Here is a 21,149-nt window from a genome sequence, read left to right as displayed (position 1 = left end):
TGACCCTGTGCCTCATGGGAAAAGTCCAGCCCGAACTGCCAATGTCTTCCCTGGACCGGAATCAAGCATCCTAGGACCGGTTTCTGGCTATCAGCCGACTGTAGCCAGGATCGCTTGACTCCAGTGGCTTAGTGAGCACGGGACCCATGTCTAGGCATACCCTTCACACATAGGGTGAAGAGGCAAACACACAAGATGATGGACAGAATGTTGCACAATGGCAAACAATTCACTCCCAGTCACATATCTGGGTTTAATCCATCGTTATTTTGCTCACCAAGCCACCCCAGTTCAGACATGGCCATATGCAAATCAGTCTTGACCCTGTGCCTCATGGGAACTGTTGGACCTAGATTACCCTAGCCTACATATGGTAGCTTGGCACAGTAGTGGTCTACAGCTAACTCCAGGCGTTGGCTAAGTACTTACAAGTCTTACCCACAGTAACACAGTGATGAACCACTAAAATAAAGACACAACACCTTTGTTTGGAAAAATACCGTTACCTTTTATAAAAATAATATTCTTTCTTGTTCTTGTTTTAAATAAATGCAGTATATAATTAATTTATACAGTTCTCATAGATTTCAAATCACATTCAATATTTTTCCTGTTCAGAATTTAAGAATCAATGGTACATTTAAGGTTTAGGGTTATTCAGGACACAATATATTTCACTAGAACTTTACAGAAAGGAAAATGCAGCCTGACAGTGCAATATATATTCAAAGATTCCTTAGCAGGTACATTACCCCACAGCTCCTAAGCTCTGCTTAACTCACAGAATGACCTGGGTATAGTTCCTCTCTGCATACCCAATCCGCAATGTGGCTAAAGGGAGAGACACAACAATTTTAGCTAGATTCCTCTCACTCTAATTCAAAGGCTCCATTGGCTAACAGGAGAACTTTCCCTCCAATTTATTAAGAAACTACAAGGGTTTCTCCTCTTTACTCCAGTTACTTTTGGGACTCTGAAGTTGTTATTAAGCTGAACACCAGCCCGTTTTCTTCACTTAGGCTTCCTGGGGCAGTTCAGTCTAAGTCTCAGCTGCAGCCCCACTGTCTTGTATCTTTTCCCTGGCGCTGCTGCCTCCCGTCCCCACACTACCCAGCTTACTTGTAGGCTTCTGGGGGTGATTCGAGGGCTCTCTCCCCTCGCGCTGAAACCAGGCAGCAGACGGCGGTCGAGGAAGGACGAGGAAGGCTTCCCTGGTCCCCAGGCACCTCGCTGTGGCGTCCGCTGTGGCGCTTCTGCCTCCTTTGGACGGGGAAAACGGCTACCGGTGCTCTGACGCGATCGGGTCTCCCAAAACGACACTCCTCAGCTGGGCATGCGCGATCGCGCTCACTTTCCTTCCGTTTCTGCGCGCTGGCTCCCAGGGAGGACGCTGCACCTCACGTCGACGCTGATCTCCTGGGCCTGCCCGATCATAGGCCCCTCCTGCCACACGAGAAGCGTCTGATTGTTGGTCATGCGCGGAAGCGCCGATTTCTTCGCTTTTGACGCGGCCGGTGCCCCCGGGGTCCCGATGCCGATCAAAGCAGCGTCGCTGCTTCCCTCCAGTCACCACTCACTTGGGCTTCACAGGAAGGATGTCCATACACGGCGCCCTCGCTCCACAGGTCACCAGGGTGCCACAGACCCCCGCACTCACTACAGCTGCTCCGCGTCCCTGGTAAGCTTAGCGCTGATTAGGGGTAGCCAGGAATATCTTCAGTCAGGGGTTTCCTGAGTGGATTTATTGGGATTCCAAGTTGTGAGTGGCTGCTTCCTCAAGTAGCTCAATTTCTTTACCAATAGTGGATATTTTGAGAGAGGGATTGGTCAAAGGCTGAAGGGGGAACAATCCTCTGAAGTAACTGTCAGCCTCAGTGACAAACTAGCTGCTCTCAGTGTGTCCACCTCCTCTCACCACTGCCTCACTCCTCTACTCTGGGGTCAGCACAAAATGGCTGCTGGTCACTGGCCTTATATAGGTTGGCCTGAGACCTGCAGAAGTCTCTAGTAGGTTCCAGAAAGTTCCTTGATGCTATCCTATGGACCTGTTCTCCAGTAGTGTCCGTTATGGCAGTTGGTGGACACCATTTTAGGTCTCTGGAGATCCCTTAGGTTTCAAGGGGGTGACTAGGCCTCACAAGTGATGAGGGAAAAATGGCGTCATCGCCAAGGGACACCTAGCCCCCTGACAGCATAAAAAAAAACCTCCTGATGGACACATGTAAAAATAAAAATAGAAAGTCTGGGAGGCTAAGGGGGACAAAAATAAATCATGGTGGTTAGAGTCTTCCCAGAAGCAGACAGGTCTAACACGCGTCCCCCCCAGCTGAAAGTGGGGAGAACTACCCAACCCCTTGGGAGTCCTCATCACTAAGGCGGAAATACCTGGATAGACCGTCTGCGTTGGCATGGTCTGCCCCAGGTCGATGTTCCACCCTGAAGTCCATTCCCTGTAGGGAGATGGACCACCTTAGCAACTTGGGATTCTCCCCCTTCATTTGCATCAGCCATCGAAGGGGGCGATGGTCAGTCTGAACTAGGAAGTGTGAACCAAACAGGTATGGTCGCAGCTTCTTCAGAGCCCAAACCACCGCAAAGGCTTCTCTCTCAATTGTACTCCACCTCCTTTCCCTGGGGAGTAGTCTCCTGGACAGGAAGACCACGGGTTGATCCAAGCCCTCATCATTTAGCTGCGATAACACTGCCCCAATGCCATGTTCTGACGCATCTGTTTGGACAATGAATTCTCTAGCAAAATCAGGGGCCTTGAGAATGGGGGCGGAACACAATGCTTGTTTCAAGGTCATGAAGGCTCGCTGGCAAGCCTCCGTCCAGACTACCCGTCGGGGTTGCTTCTTGGAAGTAAGCTCAGTGAGAGGGGCCACGATAGTGCCATACCCCTTCACGAAGCGACGGTAATATCCAGTGAGGCCCAGGAAGGCTCGGACCTCTGTTTGAGTCTTGGGGGGCTCCCAGGCAATGATAGCCTCGATCTTTGCCTGGAGGGGCTGCACCGTCCCTCTGCCCACCAAGTGACCTAGGTACACCACCGACCCCTGTCCGATCTGACACTTGCTGGCCTTGATTGTTAATCCAGCCTGTTGCAGGGCATGCAGAACAGCTTGCAGATGCTGCAAATGGTCCTCCCAGCTGCTACTGAAGACAGCAATGTCGTCCAGGTATGCAGCAGAAAAAGCTTCCAGTCCAGAAAGGACCCTGTTCACCAGCCGCTGAAAAGTGGCAGGGGCATTCTTGAGCCCAAAGGGCATCACGCGAAATTGGTAGTGTCCCTCAGGTGTAGAGAAGGCTGACCTTTCCTTCGCCTCCTCTGTAAGGGAAATCTGCCAGTACCCTGAAGTTAGGTCAAAAGTACTTAAGTATTGGGCAGCTCCCAGCCGGTCAATCAGCTCATCCGCCCGGGGGATAGGATGGGCGTCAGTTTTGGTCACTGAGTTCAAGCCTCGGTAGTCCACACAGAATCTCAATTCAGGTGTGGTGCCTGGTGGGGCAGCCTTTGGTACCAAAACCACCGGGCTAGACCAAGGGCTTCCAGAAGGTTCAATCACTCCCAGCTCCAGCATCTTGGCGACTTCACCCTTGATGCTGGCCTTCACCTTGTCCGACAGCCGGTAGATTTTAGACTTCACAGGTGGGCTGTCTCCTGTGTCCACGTCATGGGTACACAGGTGGGTCCTACCTGGGACAAGGGAGAACAGAGAAGAAAATTGCCCCAGGATCTGGCGGCAATCACTCTGCTGTTCAGGAGTTAGGGATGGCGAGAGAATAACTCCCTCCACCGACCCATCCTTTTCTTGGGACGAGAGAAGATCAGGGAGAGGTTCGCTTTCTTCTTCCTCTGCTCCATCGGTTACCATCATCAAGACAACCGCGGGCCTCTCATGATGTGGCTTGAGGCGATTGGCATGCAGCACCCTGTGGGGCTGCCTTGGGGCTTTAAGATCCACCAAGTAGGTGGACTTCCCCTTCTTCTCCAACACCTCAAAGGGGCCTGTCCAACGGTCCTGGAGGGCATTTAGCTCTCCAGGTTCCATCACCCACACCTTCTGTCCAGGCTCCAGTTCCACTGGGTGAGCGTTGTGGTCATACCACTCTTTCATCACTGCTTGGCTGGCCTCCAAGTTGTCTGAAGCTTGCTTCCACAACTTAGCCATTTGGCTCCGGAAGGCCAGCATGTAGCTCACCACGTCCTGGGGAAGTTTTCTGGGAGTCCGTTCCCATCCGTCCTTCACCAGGCTGAGAGGTCCTCGTACAGGGTGCCCGTACAAAAGTTCGAAGGGGCTGAAGCCCACTCCCTTTTGTGGCACTTCCCTGTAAGAAAACAAGAGACAGGGTAGGAGGATGTCCCATTTCCTCCGCAGGCTCTCAGGTAGACTCCTGATCATACCTTTCAAGGTTTTGTTAAACCTTTCCACAAGACCATTGGTTTGTGGGTGATAAGGAGTGGTAAACCGATAGGTAACTCCACACTCCTTCCACATAGCCCGCATGTACGCTGAAAGGAAGTTAGTCCCCCTGTCGGACACAACTTCCTTGGGGAAACCCACTCGGGTAAAGATCCCCATCAGGGCCCTTGCCACCACAGGTGCAGTGATGGTCCTCAGAGGTATGGCCTCTGGGTACCGTGTGGCATGGTCCACCAAAACCAGTATGAACCGGTGACCAGCTGAAGTTGGTGGATCCAATGGCCCAACAATGTCGATGCCCACCCTCTCAAAGGGGGTGCTAACGACAGGTAGTGGTTCCAGGGGAGCTTTAAGCTTCACTCCTGTTTTCCCACTAGCTTGGCAGGACACACACGTCCGACAGTATGTGTCAGACGCCACTTTCATTCGAGGCCAATAGAAGTGGGGGACAAGCCGGGCAAAGGTCTTGTCCTGCCCTAGATGTCCTGCCAATGGTATCTCATGAGCCAATTCCAGTAGAAAGGCTCTAAAGCATTGAGGGACCACCAAGGCTCTGGCTGAACCGTGGCCAGGTGCCTTGGGCTCACTGTAGAGGAGTCCATCCTCCCAGTAAATCCGGTAGCTCCCTTCAATGTTTCCTGCTGCCTGGGCGTTGGCCTGTTGCCGCAGCCCCTCGAGAGTAGGACACTCTTTCTGAGCTTCACAGAATTCTTCCCTGGAAGGACCTCCCTCCACATGCCATTCAGTAGGGATGGGTAGGTTCTCCAGGGAAGCAACATTCTCCCCTGTGGACTCCAGATCCACCTCCGCAGGTGGTCCAGCTGTCTCACGAGGCGGAGATGTCGAGGCAGGGTCCTCCGGCCTCTTGTCCTTCTCCTCTCTGGCAGCTGGCTGGGCCATTGTTCCAGGCTCCAGCGTAAGCAACTTTTCCCTTCGGGCAGCTGCTGACCTTGTGCTGACACAAGTCCAGTCAGGGGGTCCCAGCATCGCAGAGTGAGTCTGGTACTCCACCCTCCTCCAAGCATTGTGCTCCATATCATTCCCTAACAGGCAGTCAACAGGCACGGCAGGGCTTACGGCAACTCGAAGTGGACCTGCAACCCCTCCCCACTCAAAGGGAACCTCAGCCACAGGGTAGTGGCCCAATCTGCCGTCAGCCATTACGGCGGGATGGAGTACATCTGGGATGACCTGCTCTGGAGATACCAGCTGACTCCTTACCATAGTCATGCTGGCTCCTGTGTCTCTCAGAGCCTCCCCTCTACGGCCATTGATGGTGACCCACTGCTCATACTTAATAGTATTAGAGGGCAGCTGGGTCTTGGGAACCATCTCCTTATCTCCCAGGGACACTAAAGTGACACCCGCCCGCTCCCCTCCATTAACCAAAGGCATCTCCTCCCCGAGCACTACACTAGTGATTCCCGGGGCTTTTCCTCCAGTGGGAGGGGGTGGTCTCTTTGGGCATCTCACATCTCCTTTATAGTGTCCCACACCACCACACTCAAAACAATGAACAACCCTTGGCTGCTGGCTTTGGCCAGGGGTAGGGTTGCGAGGGGGGTTACTCTTGGGGATGAATCCTCTGCCCCTTCCTTGCGAAGTATTTTGTGGCCCTTTAGAGAACTCCCTCTTAGTTTCCCCTCCCTCTTTCTTCTGGGGGGCGCCCTGTCCTTGCTTCTGGGAATTCCCTCCAGTCCCCTTAGTCGACACCCGGGTACTAACCCAGATGTCCGCCTCCTCAGCAAGCTTCCTGGGGCTGGTCAGCTTGCTGTCCACCAGATGCTGTCTAAGCTCAGGAAGACACTTCTCGAGTAGGTGTTCCTTGAGTATGAGGTCATATAGTCCCTCATAGTCCCCTACATCGCTGCCTCTTACCCAACCCTCCAGGGCCTTCCTGGCGTAGTCCAAGAAATCTACCCAGTTTTGTGTACCCAGCTTGTAGCTGCCCCGGAACTTTTGTCTATATTTCTCAGGGGACAACCCAAACTTCTTAAGCAGTGCTGATTTCATAGCCGGATAATAGGTCTGTTCACTCGTGTCAAGGGCCAACAGGGTATCCCTGCCAGTGGGGGGCATGTATTTGTATAACCCACCTCCCCAGTGGACTTCCAGAATCCCATGGGCCCTCAGCGAGACCTCGTAGGCGGCTAACCATTTAGCAATGTCGTCGCTGGGTACATAACAAGCCATAATGTCTTTTGGTAGGTACGGTCTAGGTTCTCGGGTGTTGGTTTGGTTATCGCTGCCACCATTCTCTGCTTTGGGGGTACGTAAGTTTAGGGCTTGCAAATCCATCTCCTTGATGGTCCGCTCATGCTCCAACCTCTTTTCCTCCCTCACCATGTCCATCCTGGCTAGTTCTATTCTCATCCTCCTCTCCTCCCTCCTGTCTTCTAATTCGGCGTCGGTCAGGCCCCTCTCTGACACACTACTGCCCACTCTAGAAGGTGTTCTAGGACCTGTTACTAGGTTCTCCCCTCCCGCCTGGTACAGTGTTGCGGTCTCCAGGACAGTGTCCTTGTCACTCTCTTCAGGATCTACCTCCTCCCCGGAATGAGCCTCTACCCATGCTCGAATACTGGTCAGCAGCTCAACTTTTCTGGCGCCCTTCTTGAAGAACACCCCCTGCTGCTGACACCATTCTTTCAATTGGTTCACAGTATAATTGTCTAGCTCTTCCACATTTACCTCCATTCTTATTTGAAGTAATAAATGCTATACAGGAGAAATCCACAGAGTGACTTGAGGTCAACCTCCACCCACCGCCAGAAGTCAATTTAGAAAAATCAAAAACGTAAATTAGGAGGGCCGCAGGGAGAAAACTCCAGGTGGGGTCTCGTGGTTGGCACTGTGTTACTAATAAGCAAGTGTAAGTACAGATCCGCTATCCCACCGCTGAAACACCAATTATGTTGGACCTAGATTACCCTAGCCTACATATGGTAGCTTGGCACAGTAGTGGTCTACAGCTAACTCCAGGCGTTGGCTAAGTACTTACAAGTCTTACCCACAGTAACACAGTGATGAACCACTAAAATAAAGACACAACACCTTTGTTTGGAAAAATACCGTTACCTTTTATAAAAATAATATTCTTTCTTGTTCTTGTTTTAAATAAATGCAGTATATAATTAATTTATACAGTTCTCATAGATTTCAAATCACATTCAATATTTTTCCTGTTCAGAATTTAAGAATCAATGGTACATTTAAGGTTTAGGGTTATTCAGGACACAATATATTTCACTAGAACTTTACAGAAAGGAAAATGCAGCCTGACAGTGCAATATATATTCAAAGATTCCTTAGCAGGTACATTACCCCACAGCTCCTAAGCTCTGCTTAACTCACAGAATGACCTGGGTATAGTTCCTCTCTGCATACCCAATCCGCAATGTGGCTAAAGGGAGAGACACAACAATTTTAGCTAGATTCCTCTCACTCTAATTCAAAGGCTCCATTGGCTAACAGGAGAACTTTCCCTCCAATTTATTAAGAAACTACAAGGGTTTCTCCTCTTTACTCCAGTTACTTTTGGGACTCTGAAGTTGTTATTAAGCTGAACACCAGCCCGTTTTCTTCACTTAGGCTTCCTGGGGCAGTTCAGTCTAAGTCTCAGCTGCAGCCCCACTGTCTTGTATCTTTTCCCTGGCGCTGCTGCCTCCCGTCCCCACACTACCCAGCTTACTTGTAGGCTTCTGGGGGTGATTCGAGGGCTCTCTCCCCTCGCGCTGAAACCAGGCAGCAGACGGCGGTCGAGGAAGGACGAGGAAGGCTTCCCTGGTCCCCAGGCACCTCGCTGTGGCGTCCGCTGTGGCGCTTCTGCCTCCTTTGGACGGGGAAAACGGCTACCGGTGCTCTGACGCGATCGGGTCTCCCAAAACGACACTCCTCAGCTGGGCATGCGCGATCGCGCTCACTTTCCTTCCGTTTCTGCGCGCTGGCTCCCAGGGAGGACGCTGCACCTCACGTCGACGCTGATCTCCTGGGCCTGCCCGATCATAGGCCCCTCCTGCCACACGAGAAGCGTCTGATTGTTGGTCATGCGCGGAAGCGCCGATTTCTTCGCTTTTGACGCGGCCGGTGCCCCCGGGGTCCCGATGCCGATCAAAGCAGCGTCGCTGCTTCCCTCCAGTCACCACTCACTTGGGCTTCACAGGAAGGATGTCCATACACGGCGCCCTCGCTCCACAGGTCACCAGGGTGCCACAGACCCCCGCACTCACTACAGCTGCTCCGCGTCCCTGGTAAGCTTAGCGCTGATTAGGGGTAGCCAGGAATATCTTCAGTCAGGGGTTTCCTGAGTGGATTTATTGGGATTCCAAGTTGTGAGTGGCTGCTTCCTCAAGTAGCTCAATTTCTTTACCAATAGTGGATATTTTGAGAGAGGGATTGGTCAAAGGCTGAAGGGGGAACAATCCTCTGAAGTAACTGTCAGCCTCAGTGACAAACTAGCTGCTCTCAGTGTGTCCACCTCCTCTCACCACTGCCTCACTCCTCTACTCTGGGGTCAGCACAAAATGGCTGCTGGTCACTGGCCTTATATAGGTTGGCCTGAGACCTGCAGAAGTCTCTAGTAGGTTCCAGAAAGTTCCTTGATGCTATCCTATGGACCTGTTCTCCAGTAGTGTCCGTTATGGCAGTTGGTGGACACCATTTTAGGTCTCTGGAGATCCCTTAGGTTTCAAGGGGGTGACTAGGCCTCACAAGTGATGAGGGAAAAATGGCGTCATCGCCAAGGGACACCTAGCCCCCTGACAGCATAAAAAAAAACCTCCTGATGGACACATGTAAAAATAAAAATAGAAAGTCTGGGAGGCTAAGGGGGACAAAAATAAATCATGGTGGTTAGAGTCTTCCCAGAAGCAGACAGGTCTAACAGGAACAGTCCAGCCTGAACTGCCAAGCCTTGTCTTGTCTGGACCGGAATCAAGCATCCTAGGACCGGTTTCTAGCTATCATCCGTCTTCAGTCAGGATAGCTTGACTCCAGTGGCGTAGTGAGCACGGGACCCACGTCTGGGCATACCCTTCCCACATAGGGTGAACAGCAAAACACACAAGATGATGGACGGAATGTTGCACAATGACAAAACATTAACCCCCAGTCACAGATCTGGGTTTAATCCATCGTTATTTTGCTCACCAAGCCACCCCAGTTCAGACATGGCCATATGCAAATCAGTCTTGACCCTATGCCTCATGGGAAAAGTCCAGCCCAAACTGCCAAGCCATATCTTCCCTGGACCGGAATCAAGCATCCTAGGACCGGTTTCTGGCTATCAGCCGTCTTCAGCCAGGATAGCTTGACTCCAGTGGCGTAGTGCACAGTGTTTTGCCATTGTGCAACATTCCGTCCATCATCTTGTGTGTTTTGCTCGTTATATCTGAAGCGCACACAACAGTTCTGGGTCGATGACCAACTTTTTGTTGGCTGATTGGGCACCAAAAAAGGTCGGGCCGTGCACAAACGAACAATCTCTCGGTTGGTCGTTCTGTGCATCAAAGCAGGTTACTTGTTGGCTAAGAAGGAGCCTCCTGTGGGGCTGCGTGCCCATTCTATCAGGGCAACGGCAGCCACTACTGCCTTGGGACGCAGCATTACCTTGCAGGACATTTGTCAGACTGCTACGTGGGCCTCGCTGCACTAGTTTACCAAGCATTACTGCCTTGACAGTCAAGTCCGGAGAGACGGCTTTTTTGGCCTTTCTGTTCTCCGTGAATTTCTGGTATAATCTTGTTTGCAGACGCACCTCCGGGGTTGGTATTGCTGGGGTATCTATTCTAAGGGAAGAAATCTATCATTAACGTGTCTCTTTCAGATGCACATGTTACTACTTGTGTAATGATATATCTGTAAGAGACATTAGTTAGTGTTAGATTACTTACCGCCCCACCCATCCTCCCTGTTCTGCGAACTGATTTCTAGGGTTAAGGTCATCCCTTTCAGGGCCCTAGTTTCATGGCACCAGTGGTCTGTTTCTTGCATGGCTCTGAGTTCCTGGTGCGGAAAGTCGTGTACAGAACTGATGTCAGCGCGCCCGGGTGGCACCTAAGAAGTGTCCGTGACGTCATCTCGGCACATACGACGCCTGCGACGGACGTGGAACCGCACAATGTCACCTTCCGATGCGCAGGGGTACTGCTGACGAAAAATTTTCCGGATCCAGTCTGGGGATATTCTAAGATAAGGAATCTATCACTAACTAATGTCTTTTACAGATATATCGTTACACGAGGAGTAACATTTGCTTTAATGCATCATTCTTTTGCTCATCACGCCACCCCTGTTTGGACCCAGCCATATGCAAATCAACTTTGACCCAGCTCCTCATGGGAATAATCCAGCCTAAACTGCCAAGCCAGGTTCTTTCTGGGCCCGAAACAAGCATCCCGGGACTGGTTTCAGGGTATCACCCCTCATCAGCCAGAATATCTTGAATCCAGTGGCGCAGTGACCACGGGACACACTTCTGGACATACCCTCTCACACAGGGTAACAAAAGCAAAAAGAACAAATGATGGCTGGAATACTAAACAGTGCAAACAGTCACAGAGATCTCGGTTTGATATATCATTCTTTTTCTCACCACCCCACCCCAGTTTGGACCCAGCCATATGCAAATCAGTCTTAACCCTGTTCCTCATGGGAACAGTCTCCAGCCCGACCTGCCAAGCCATGTCCTCCCTTGACCGTTAAGTAGCATCCTGGGATTGGTTTTGGGGTAACTCGCTCATCTGTCGTGCTAGCTTGAATCCATTGGAGCAGTGAGCACGGGACCCGCGTCTTGGCATACCCTTCCCACTTAGGGTAACAATAGCAAAAAGAACAAATGATGGACAGAATGCTGAACAATACAAACATTTGCCCCCAGTCACAAAGAACTGGGTTTAATCCATTGTTCCTTTCCTCATCACGCCAACCCAGTTTGGACCCAGCCATATGGAACTCAGTTTTGACCCTGCTCCTCATGGGAAGAGTCCAGCCTGAGCTGCCAAGCCAGGTCCTCCTTGGACCAGAAAGAAGCATCCTGGGACCGGTTTTGGGTTATCACCCCTCATTAGCCAGGATAGCTTGAATCCAGTGGCGCAGTGAGCACGGGACCCACGTCTGGGCATACTATTCCCACTTGTAGTGCTAGAGGCACTCTTATGGTCTGACACCACGTGATGACCTTTGACTACAATCTTTTTAATTGACTTTGGTGTTTTACTTTACCTTAGCATGAATGTACGACATCCTGCATATGCTTCTCTTGAAGGTTTCTTTCTAATAATCTTGTAGTCTTACAGTGCGAGCTGTCACAGACTAGAACAGCCTTGCCAAGAACAGAACGTGTTGGATGTGCATTTGAAAGCATGAGTGAGAGAGAGGTGTGGAATGTACTTTTTGAATCTCGACGTGCAGTGTTATGAGCAGTGGTGCACACTTGCATTGTATTGTACATTGGGAAGTATTATGAAGCTCTTACTATTGGCTTTGACATGGCCTCATGTCATCCTGAATTCTGACTCTGCCTTGCTTGAGCTTTTCTGTGCGCCCAAATAGGCCCCCAGAGTGTTTGCAAGTTGTTTGGGTTAATCACTTTAAAGGCTGTTTTGTTTTTGGAGGAAAGATTGTTTAAAGTACCCTAGAAGGCTTTCGTAAGCTTTGTTAAGATAAAGGCTGGAACATTTGAGAATGTAGAGGGAACATGGGAACTCCTTTTGCCTTGCAATGCTTGCATAGAAGGTGGCCAATTCCAGTAAGTTTCTTGGCACAGAGGGAAAGACTCTCAAACCTTCTAGTGTGTTTTGAGTCTATAAAACCAGAGAATATTGGTGGCCTGCTTGGGAGCTCACTTGTGGAGTAGACGTACTGTTACAAGATGAAAGTAACCGAAGTGCCAGTCGAGAGTCCATTTGCTGGCTGTTAATGGGCTCCAAGTCAAAAAGTAAATTCCCTTTGGGCAAGTGAACATCAATACAAAGGTACTTACAAACAATAGACTCACTAATACATCAGCGTAACAAGGAAGCAATGAAAAAACGGATAATTCAAACACGTGAAAACACTATAATAGAATCAAAACTTAGTGCAATTTATTGACATACATTATATTGATTAAAAATTGAGAAACAAACACAGGACGGATTCCGCTTTAATGTGTGTGAGGACGCGGGACGTTTATTTATCTAGCCACAGGGGACAGGCATTGGTTTTAGACTCGTGAAATCGAAGTATACAAGGAGTCACGTCTTGTACCTACCAGAATGAAAACTTATATATATTAGCCTCGTACCGCGTACCGGGTTCACATTATCATAGCTTTGTCCTTCAGCTATAGCGCTGGACGTGCTACGATATATGAAAGTTGGATTATACCTCAGCAACTATTTTAAATTAGAGTATTAAAGGATATATCGCTGGCCGAATATCTAAAGCAAAGGATAAGGAGGAAATATACCCCTTATGATGCACTGATATATTTATTTTATGCTCGAGAAATATTGGGAAACAGGTACACATATACCCTGATTAAGGCGGTCATACTTTGTCCATACCGCCGAAACGCGGCGATGCTCAAGAAGTGAATGTGGATTATGAAATTAAGGAAAATTCGAAATAATTGTGTTATTTGAATTTAGTCCTTTTTTCCTGTAGCTCCTTTTTTATTGGAATGTTTTTATTTATTATTGTTCCGTCCTGTGTTTGTTTCCCAATGTTTAATCAATATAATGTATGTCAATAAATTGTACTAAGTTTTGATTCTATTATAGTGTTTTCACGTGTTTGAATTATCCGTTTTTTCATTGCTTCCTTGTTACGCTGATGTATTAGTGAGTCTATTGTTTGTAAGTACCTTTGTATTGATGTTCACTTGCCCAAAGGGAATTTACTTTTTGACTTGTGTCTATTGTGGTACCCTATCCCTTTGGTTTAGGGGTCCCTCTCTCTTTTATTAGATGTTAATGGGCTCCTCCAGCTCGAGTTAGCAAGGATGTCGAGTGAACTTTCGGGTGAGGTGATTTGTTTCTGACTAGTGCCATTGTGATGCAGGGTTCCAGTGGCGGCTGTGGTCATTTGAGGTGTTTTCCTTGTGATGTGAGGGAGTCAGAAGGCACATCCAAAGTAATTATTTGATGTATTTAGTGTATATATCTGTCTGATTTCTTGCAGGATGTCCAGTACTATTTGCTGCTTGTTTATTCATTATTATTATTCATGCATTTAACTGTTACATTTGGCAAGTGTGTATTATTGCTTCCATATAAATATATATAAATATTTCTGTATACATTTCTATGTTATTAGTTTGGCATCTGGGAAAGCTTCTGTTAGAAAGCATTGTATAAATAAAACCCCAAGCATCATTCTAAAAAGAGAGTCTTTGAGGTGTGTTTAATTTTATAAAATGAAACTCCTTTCTAGGTATTGTTGTGTTTTATGTCTCCTGCTTCGTTGTTTTTGGGCCGTCGTGTGGCAGTGTCATTTTTGAGAGCGCTGCAAGACATCACTCAGGGCAAAAAAGCAAAAATAACAAATGAAGTTGGAATGCTGAACAATGTAAACATTTATATACAGTTAAAGATCTGGGTCTAATCCATTTTTTACTCACCACGCCACCCCAGTTTAGACCCAGCCATATGCAAATCAGCCTTGACCCTGCTCCTCATGGGAACAGTTCAGCTCTAACTGTCAAAACAGCTCCTCCCTTTACCAGAAACAAGCATCCAAGGACCCCTTATCATCCAGGCTTGCTTGAATCTAGTGGTGCGGACAGTTTAGGACCCATATGCAAATCAGTCTTGTCCCTACTCTTCATGGGGCCAGTCCAGACGGAATTGTCAAGCGAGGTCCTACCAGGACCGGAAACAAAGATCCTGGGACCAGTTTCAGGGCATTACCCATCATCAGCCAGGATAGCTTATGAATCCAGTGGCGCAGTGAGCACAACACCCACGTATAGGCATCCCCTTCCTACTTAGGGTAACATAAGCAAAAAGAACAAATGGTGCACTGAATGCTAAATAATGCAAAAATTCCTCCCCAAACACAAAGATGTGGGTTTAATCTATTGTTTTTTTGCTCACCATGTCACCCCAGTTTGGACCCAGCCTAGGTCCACTCTGGACCAGAAACAAGCATCCTAGGACAGGTTTCGAGGTATCAGCCATCATTAGCCAGGCTCGCTTGAATTCAATGGCGCAGTGGGTTGTATGATGTAACAACGCGTGTTATTACAACGCGTGCTGTTACATCACAGTCGTTACAACGACTGCATGTTACCACGCTATGCCTTTACAACGCAAGTCTTTACATCGACTTGTGCTAGGTGGCGTGCTAACATTAAAAAAGTGTAATTTACTATTCCAACTCCAGTACACTTATCAGTAGGGATGGTGTTGGGATAGTAAACTACACCATTTTTAATGTTAGCACGCCATCTAGCGCAAGTCGATGTAAAGACTTGCATTGTAATGGCATAGCGTTGTTACATGCGGTCGTTGTAACGACCGCGATGTAACAGCATTGCGGTGTACTGACAGCATTGTTAAGGATGTTTCCTGCGCAGTGAGCATGGGACCCACATCTGGGCATAGTCTTCCCACTTAGGGCAACAGAAGCAAAAAAAAAAAATGATGGACGGCATGTAAACAAGGCAAACATTCACCCCCAGTCAAGAAAATATGGGTTTAATCAATCATTTTTTTGCTCGCCACACCACCCCAGTTAGGACACAGCCATATGCAAATCAGTCTTGACCCAGCTCTTCATGGGAAAAATCCAGCCCGAACTGCCAAGCCAGGTCCTCCCTGGGCCCGAAACAAGCATCCCGGGACTGGTTTCGGGGTATCACCCTTCATTAGCCAGGCTAGCTTGAATACAATAGTGCAGTGAGCATGCAAGCCACGTCTGAGCATACCCTTCCAATTTAGGGCAACAAAAGCAAAAAGGACAAATGATTGACTGAATGCTGACCAATGCAAACATTCACCCCCATTCACAAAGATCAGGGTTTATTGCATCATTCTTTATCTCACCACGCCACCCCTGTTTGGACCCAGCCATATGAAAATCAGTCTTCACTCTGCTCCTCATGGGAACAGTCCATCCCAAACTGTCAAGCCAGGTCCTCCCTGGACTAGAAAGAAGCATCCTGGGACAGTAGCGCACTGAGCATGCGACCCACGCCTGGGCATACCCTTCCCACTTAGGGCGACAAAAGCACAAAGAACGAATGATAGACGGGATTCTAAACAATGCAAACATTCACCCCGGTCACACAGACCTGGGTTTAATACATCGTTCTTTTGCTCACTACGCCACCCCAGTTTGGACCTAGCTCTTTGGAAATAGTCTTGACCTTGCTCCTCGTGGCAACAGTCTCCAGCCTGACCTGCTAATCCAGGTTCTACCAGGACCGGAAAGTAGCATCCTGGGACTGGTTTAAGGATAACTTCCCTCATCAGCCATGCTAGCTTAAATCCATTGGCGCAGTGAGCACGGGACCCTCGTCTGGGAATACCCTTCCCACTTAGGGCAAAAAAAGCAAAAGAACAAATGATGGACTGAATGCTGAACAATGTAAACATTCACCCCACAGCCACAAATAACTAGGTTTAATCCATTGTTCTTTTTCTCAACACACCACCCTAGTTTGGGCCGCAGCCATATGCAAATAAGTCTTGACCCTGCTTCTCATGGAAACAGTCCAGCCCAAAATTCCAAGCCAGGTCCTCCCTGGACCAGAAAGAAGCATCCTGGGACTGGTTGTGGGGTATCCCCCCTTATCAGCCAGGCTAGCTTGAATCCAGTGGTGCAGTGATCACGAGACCCACGTCTGGGCATACCTTTCCCACTATAGGCAACAAAAGCAAAAAGAACAAATGATGGACGGAATGCTGAACAATGCAAACATTCACCCCCAGGCACAAAGATCTAGGTTTAATCTATTGTTCGTTTGCTCACCACTCTACCCCAGTTTGGACCCAGCCATATGCACATCAGTCTTGACACATTCTCATGGGAACAGCCCAGCCCAAACTGCCAAGCCAGGTACTCCCTCGACCAGAAAGAAGCATCCTGGGACCGGTTTTGGGTTATCACCCCTCATTAGCCAGGGTAGCTTGAATCCAGTGGCGCAGTGGGCACGGGGCCCACCTCTGGGCATACCCTTCCCACTTAGGGCTATAAAAGCAAAAAGTACAAATGATAGATGGGATTCTGAGCAATGCAAACATTCACCTCAGTCACACAGGCCTGGGTTTAATAAATCGTTCTTTTACTCACTACGCCACCCCGGTTTGGACCTAGCGCTTTGGAAATAGTCTTGACCTTGCTCCTCGTGGGAACAGTCTCCATCCCGACCTGCTAAGCCAGGTGCTCCCGTGACCGGAAAGTAGCATCCTGGGACTGGTTTCAGGGTAATTTCCCTCATCAGCCATGCTAGCTTGAATCCATTGGTGCAGTAAGCAAGGGGGCCCACGTCTGGGAATACCCTTCCCACTTAGGGCAAAAGGACAAAGGATGGACGGAATACCGAACAATGCAAACATTTACCCCATATTTACAAAGATCTAGGTTTATTCCATCGTTCTTTTGCTTAATACACCTGCCCAGTTTGGACCCAGACATTTGCAAAAAAGTATGACCCTGCTTCTCATGGGAACAGTCCAGCCCACAATGCCAAGCCAGGTCCTACCTGGACTAAAAAGAAGCATCCTGGGACTGGTTGTGGTGTATCACCCCTCATCAGCCTGGCTAGCTTGAATCCATTGGTGCAGTGAGCACGGGGCCCACGTCTGGATATGCCCTGTCCACCTAGGTTAACAAAAGCAAAAAGAACAAATGATTAACGGAATACTAATTAATGCAAACATTCACCCCCAGTCAACCAGATCTGGGTACAATCTATTGTTCTTTTGCTCACCAGGCCACCCCAGTTTGGACCCAGCCATATGCAAATCCGTCTTGACACATTCTCATGGGAACAGTCCAGCCCAAACTGCCAAGCCAGGTACTACCTGGACCAAAAACAAGCATCCTGGGACCGGTTTCGAGTTAACACCCCATATCAGGTAGGCTAGCTTGAATCCAGTGGCACAGTGAGCAAGGGACCCATATCTGGGAATACCCTTCCCACTTATGGTAAAAAAAAGCAAAAGAACAAATGATGGACGGAATGCTGAACAATGCAAACATTCACCCCCAGTCACAAAGATCTGGGTTTAATCCATTGTTCTTTTGCTCACCAGTCCACCCCAGTTTGGACCAAGCCATATTCAAATCAGTCTTGACCCTGCTCCTCGTGGGAGCAGTCCAGCCCGCACGGCCAAGCCAGGTCCTCCCTGGACTGGAAACAAGCATACTGGGACAATTCTGGGGAATAACCCATCCTTAGCCTGGCTATCTTGAATCCAGTGGCGCAGTGAGCACGGGAGACATGCCTTGGCATACCCTTTCCATTTAGGGCAGCAAGAGCAAAATGAGCAAATGAGGGACGGACTGCCGAACAAAGGAAACATTCACCCCCAGTCACAAGGAACTGGGTTTAATCCATCGTTCTTTTGCCCATAACGCCACCCTAGTTTGATGCCGGCCACATGCAAATCTGTCTTCACCCTGCTCCTCATGCAAGCTGTCAAGCCCCTACTGCAAAAGCCAGGACCTCCCTGGACCAGAAACAAGCATCTTGGGACCGGTTGTGGGGTATCACCCCTTATCAAGCTAGGATAGCGTGTTTCCACTGGCGCAATGAGCACAGGACCCACATCTGGGCATACCCTTCTTGCATAGGGCAACAAAAGCAAAATGTACACATGATTAACAGAATGCTAAATAATGCAAATATTCACCCCCAGTCACAAAGATCTGGGTTTAATCTATTGCTCTTTTGATAACTATGCCACCCCAGTTGGGACCCACCCCTATGCAAATCAGTCTTGACCCTGCTCCTCATGGGAGCAGTCCAGTCCCAACTGCCAAACCAGTTCCTCCCTGGATCAGAAACAAACATCCATGGACCGGTTTCAGGTTATCACCCCTCCTCAGCAATGATAACTTGAATTAAGTGGCGCAGTGAGCACGGGACCCACGTCTGGGCATACCCTTCCTACTTAGGGCGACAAAAGCAAAAAGAACGAATGATAAATGGAATGCTGAACAATGCAAACATTCACCTCCAGGCACAATTATCTAGGTTTGATCCATTGTTTTTTGCTCACCATGCCACTCCAGTGTGAACCCACCCATAGTCTTGACACCACTCCTCATGGGAAAAGTTGAGCCTGAATTGCCAAGCCAGGTCCTCCCTGGACTTGAAAGAAACATCCTGGGATCGGTTTTGGGGTGTCAACCCTCATCAGCCAGGCTAGCTTGAATCGAGTGGCACAGTGAGCATGTGACCCACATCTGGGCATAACCTGTCCTCTTATGGCAACAAAAGCAAACAGAACAAATGAAGGTCGGAATGCTGAACAATGCAAACATTCACCCTCAGTCAGAAAGTATTTGGTTTAGTCCATGGTTCTTTTACTCACCAAGCCACCTCAATTTGACCCAGCTATATGCAAATCAGGCTTGACCCTACTTGTGGGAACAGTCCAGCCCACACTTCGAAACTAGGTACTACCTGGACTAAAAAAGAGCATCCTGGGACCGGTTGTGAGGTAACACCCCATATCAGGTAGGCTAGCTTGAATCCAGTGGCACAGTAAGCAAGGGACCCATGTCTGGGAATACCCTTCCCATTTAAGGTAAAAAAAAGCAAAAGAACAAATGATGGACAGAATGCTAAACAATGCAAACATTCACCCCCCCAGTGACAAAGATCTAGGTTTAATCTATCCTTCTTTTGCTCACAACGCCACACCAGTTTGGACTCAGCCATATGCAAATCAGCCGTGACACTGCTTCTCATGGGAACAGTGCATTCCGAACTGCCAATAAGGTTCTCCCTGGGTCCGAAACACGCATCCTGGGACTGATTGTGCGGTATCACCCCTCTCAGCCAGGCTAGCTTGAATTGAGTGGTGCTGGGAGCATAGGACTAACGTCTGGGCATACCCATCCTACTTAGGGCAACAAAGGAAAAAGAACAAATGATGGCCAGATTGCTGAACAATGCAAACATTCACCCCAAGTCACAAACTGCTGGGTTTAATGTATCATTGTTTTGCTCACCACGCCACCCCAGTTTGGCCCCAGCCATATGCAAACCTGTCTGACCCTACTCCTCATGTGAACAGTCCATCCTTAAACTGCCAGGGCAGGTCCTCCCTGGACGAGAAACAAGCATCCAAGGACCGGTTTTGGGGTAACGCGCCTCATCAGCCAGTCGGGCTTGAATCCAGTGGCGCAGTGAACACGGGATCCACGTCTGGAGATACCATTCTCACTTAGGGCAAGAAGAACAAAGGATGGAATGAATGCTAAACAATGCTAACATTCCCCGCCAGTCACAAAGATCTGGTTTTAATCAATTGTTCTTTTGCTCACCACACAACCCCAGTTTGGACCAAGCCACATGCAAATCAGTTTTCACCCTGCTCCTCATGCAAGCTGTCAAGCCAGTACTACAAAGCCAGTACCTCCCTGGACAGGAAACAAGCATATTGGGACCAGTTTCGGGGTATCACCCCTCATCAGCCAGGATAGCTTGAATCCAGTGGTGCAGTGAGCACAAGACCCACATCAGGGCATACCTTTCTCACTTAGGGCAGCGAAAACAAAAAGTACACATGATGGACGGCTTGCTGAACAATGCAAACATTCACCCCAGTCAAAAAGATCTGGGTTTAATCCATTGTTCTTTTCTTCACCACCCCACCCCAGTTTGGACCCAGCAATATGCAAATCAGTCTTAATCCTGCTCCTCATGGACACAGTCCAGCTCAAAATGGCAAGCCAGGTCCACCCTGGACCGCAAACATGCATCCTGTGACAGTTTTCGGGGTATCACTTCTCATTAGCCAGGCTAGCTTGAATCATGAAGCGCAGTGAGCATGGGACCCACGTCTAGACATCCCCTTTCCACTAAGGGCAGATAAAGCAAAAGAACAAATGATGGACGTAATGCTGAAGAATGCAAAAATTCACTTCCAGTCACAAAGATCTTGGTTTAGTCCATCGTTCTTTTGCTCACCACACCACCCCACTTTGGACCCAGCCAGATGCAAATTAATCTTGACCCTGTTCCTCGTGGGAACATTTCAGGCCGCACTACCAAGCCTGCTCCACCATGACAGGAAACAACCATATGGGGACCGATTTTGGGGTATCACCCCTCATTAGCAAGGTTAGCCTGAATCCGGAGGCGCAGTGAGCAGGAGATCCACGTTTGGACATACCCTTCCCACTTAAGGTACCAAAATCAAACAGAACAAATGACTAATTGAATGCTAAATGATGCCTGGGCATACCCTTTCCATTTAGGGCAGCAAAAGCAAAACGAGCAAATGAGGGACGGACTGCTGAACAAAGGAAACATTCACCCCCAGTCACCAGGATCTGGGTTTAATCCTTCGTTCTGTTGCTCACAACGCCACCTTAGTTTGATCCGGGCCACATGCAAATCAGTCTTCACCCTGCTCCTCATGCAAGCTGTCAAGCCCAAACTGCAAAGCCAGGACCTCCCTGGACCGGAAACAAGCATCTTGGGACCGGTTTCGGGGTATCACCCCTTAACAAGCTAGGATAGCTTGGATCCACTGGCGCAGTGAGCACATGACCCACATCTGG

The 21,149-nt window shown here is 48.9% G+C and overlaps 1 protein-coding gene across 1 annotated transcript in view; it reads left to right on the top strand.

The window, feature by feature from the left end:
* LOC147678645 (uncharacterized) overlaps positions 1-21,149 on the top strand; it is a 432,022-nt gene that overhangs the window by 321,537 nt on the left and 89,336 nt on the right. The window lies entirely within an intron of this gene.

The sequence above is a fragment of the Lissotriton vulgaris genome, chromosome 12 (genome assembly GCF_964263255.1).
Source record: "Lissotriton vulgaris chromosome 12, aLisVul1.2, whole genome shotgun sequence".
Classification (NCBI taxonomy): domain Eukaryota; kingdom Metazoa; phylum Chordata; class Amphibia; order Caudata; family Salamandridae; genus Lissotriton; species Lissotriton vulgaris.
The sequence above is the reverse complement of the archived record's forward strand: the minus strand, read 5'-3'. Positions and strand labels throughout refer to the sequence as shown.